Raw genomic sequence first — 2,895 nt, 5'->3', positions numbered from 1 at the left:
CACCACCCCAACCTCAAGGACAAGGAGCGTCACCAACTAGAAGGATCCTCGGATGTCAGTGTGGGCAGCGTGTAGAAACAAGCCGGTCCGTCAAGTTCAAGGCAAAAGGCCGTCAGGGACAAACCTGGGCCCTTCGTGAGAAGGAGCCCATCCCAGCGTGAGCACCTGTGTCCGGAGCACACCTCCCTCAGCACGGCCTGCTCGGCAGCCTCCAGCAGACAGCAGCCTCGGACGCAGGCGGAGAAGCAGGCTGACTGCGGGCAGGAGGTCCAGGGGCCGATCCGGACTGAGAGGAGCCTTGTGAGGGGACGCGGTGGCCCGCGAGCCCCTGAGAATTCGCACTGTACCGCGATGGGATGCATGTGCGTTTTTCTAGGGAGACGCACAGAAAAGGCTAAGAACTGCTCCCGTGCCCGTCTCCACTTTCCCCGCACCCCTGTGTGCAGAAGGGAACGCCGGGCCCAGAGAAGAGCCATGACTTCCCGGAGCTGCACCGCAGTTCAGGAGGGTGCCACTGGCCAGGCAGGGGTGAGTCTTTCTCGGGCGTCCAGGGCAGCCAAGAAGGGCTGTTGGAGGGGAGGAATTCTACCCCTGCCAATGGCTTCCAACCCCCTCGCCCCGCCTCCGAGAAGGCCCAGCCCCCACCTGCTAAGGGAACCTTTCCCAGGCCCCTCCCAGGGCCGTCCTGCCGGCTGGACCGCAGCCTGTGGGAGACAGCATCACAGCACGTTGTCAATGGCATTAACAGACTGTCACAGCAGCCGCATGGCATTAGCTAGCGGCTCTGTCTTCATCAGGCCGTCCCCGCAGCCCCGGCTCAGCCCTTCCCAAGGGTCTTCTTCCCGGGCCCGGCTGCGGAAGTCTCCTGGCCGTGAGGGGTGGGCAGGGGCTGTCTCAGTCTCCCGGTGAGCTGGGTAGAAGTTAGGAAATCTGATTTGTAAACGTGGTTGGCCTCAAAGAATTCGCCTTCGGCAGGCAGCTACCTATGTGCCCGGCATTCTCACTTAACCCTCATAACCGCAGCCTACAACAGCGTGTTCTTCACTGGTCTGTGGATGAGCTGACGAAGGCTGAGAGGGGCAAGGTGGCTGCCCCAGTCCCTTCACCTAACAAGAGGCAGTTGTAGGACTCACACCAAGCCCTGCGGTTTCCGTAGATCATGTTGCTTCTTGGAAAAGTCTTTGATCTGTTTTCTGCCCGAGATGCTATAACCTTGAAGGTCATTCCCTAAAGCTACCAGCCCACCGGAAGTTACCGGTCCCTGAGCTCTGCTTAGCGGGATTCCAACATAGTAATAATCAACATTATAACAAATATTGTGTGTTTCCATGGCCTTTCTCCTATGGTCTGGGTAGCAAACCCATGAGGGAATGAGGAGCAATTAATCTTATTTGAGACACTTGAGAACTAAGGCCCAGAGTGGGATGCAACTTGCCCAAGCTGCCCAGCAAGTCTGCGATGGAGCCAGAATTAACTCCCAGTCTCCTTCCCAGTCCTGGTTCTTTTCCAGGAGCCACGGAGAAAGTGTGCATAGGCCTGCAGCCAGGGGACTGAGCAGGGCATTCCCTCTTCCGGGTGCCTCCTGCCCTCCCACTGCCCGTGGGCACAGCTGATTGATGCCCCCCCCCCCCAGGCCTCCAGGCTGCAGGCAGCAGAACGGGCTGCCCCCAACTGGTAAGCAAATCCCCTGCTGAGCAGGTCATATTTTATCCGGCGCCACCTGCCAGCTCATTTGCTTACAGATACAGGTGCTTCCTCAGGGAGGGATTAGCGATTACTCAGCCCAGAGACCCTGGCAGATAGCGAGCAAGCCGGGCCATAGCTGGGTGGGAAGCCAGGAGCCTGTCGTGAGGTCTCCATCTCCTCCCAGGCCCTGGCCCTGGGACCGAGGGTAGGGATAAGGATAGGAGGGACCTCTGCTTGGCGGGTAGCTGACTTTCCACTCCCAACCCCATTGTCTTCTACCAGTTCTCCAAGGCTTGGTCCCAACCCCCTCTCCCCTGCAGCCTTCCAAGATTTCCCACTTGCCCTTCCAAAAGCAATGATGGAGAACGGGAGCAGCCCCAGAGCGTCGCGTGGTGCCTGATGATTTCTACACATCGCCCCATTCATCCAGATCAACTAGCAGTTGGCATTTTAAACCCCATTTTACAGATGAAGAAACTGAGGCCCAGAAAGCCGATTGCTCAGGGTTAGAAATCCCTTCCTAACCAGGGTGTGGTGCGTCCCCCAGGCTGTTCCTTGGCTTGCTTCAAGTTTTATTTGCTCGTTTATCTATTTACTTATTTTTTAACTTATTTTTTTTCTGTCTGGTACAATTTCACTCAATTTATCCTGGTCATCAAAAGGCAGTTTAGCCCTGGCTGGTTTGGCTCAGTGGATAGAGTGTCAGCCTGAGGACTGAAGGGTCCCAGGTTCGATTCCAGCCAAAGGCACATGCCTGGGTTGCAGGCTCTATCCCCGCCAGTAGGGGGCATGCAGGAGGCAGCCAATCGATTCTCTGTCATCACTGATGTTTCTATCTCTTTGTCGCTCTCCCTTCCTCTCTGAAATCAATAAAAATATATTTTTTTAAAAGGCAGTTTATTCTAGGGAGGTGTGACAATTAGAGCAGTACTTAGCTCAATTTGTGTCTCAGCCTCCCTATTTAAAATAATTTAAAATCTCAGAACAACCTTAGACTTACAGAAAAAAAATACATATGTGCTACATTTGTCACAATTAATGAACCAATATTGATACATTATTGTTAACTAAAGTTTTTTAAAAATATATATTTTTATTGATTTCAGACAGGGAGAGATAGAAACGTCAATGATGAGAGAGAACCATTGATTGGCTGCCTCCTGCACGCCCCCTACTGGGGACCGAGCCCCCAGCCCAGGCAGGTGCCCT

General features: G+C 54.4%; 1 non-coding gene across 1 annotated transcript; it reads right to left on the bottom strand.

The window, feature by feature from the left end:
* Window positions 1-2,512: 2,512 nt before the first annotated feature.
* Window positions 2,513-2,645, bottom strand: LOC118678685. Its single transcript, XR_004974973.1, has one exon.
* Window positions 2,646-2,895: the final 250 nt, after the last annotated feature.

The sequence above is a fragment of the Myotis myotis genome, unplaced genomic scaffold (genome assembly GCF_014108235.1).
Source record: "Myotis myotis isolate mMyoMyo1 unplaced genomic scaffold, mMyoMyo1.p scaffold_m19_p_20, whole genome shotgun sequence".
NCBI lineage: Eukaryota > Metazoa > Chordata > Mammalia > Chiroptera > Vespertilionidae > Myotis > Myotis myotis.
The sequence above is the reverse complement of the archived record's forward strand: the minus strand, read 5'-3'. Positions and strand labels throughout refer to the sequence as shown.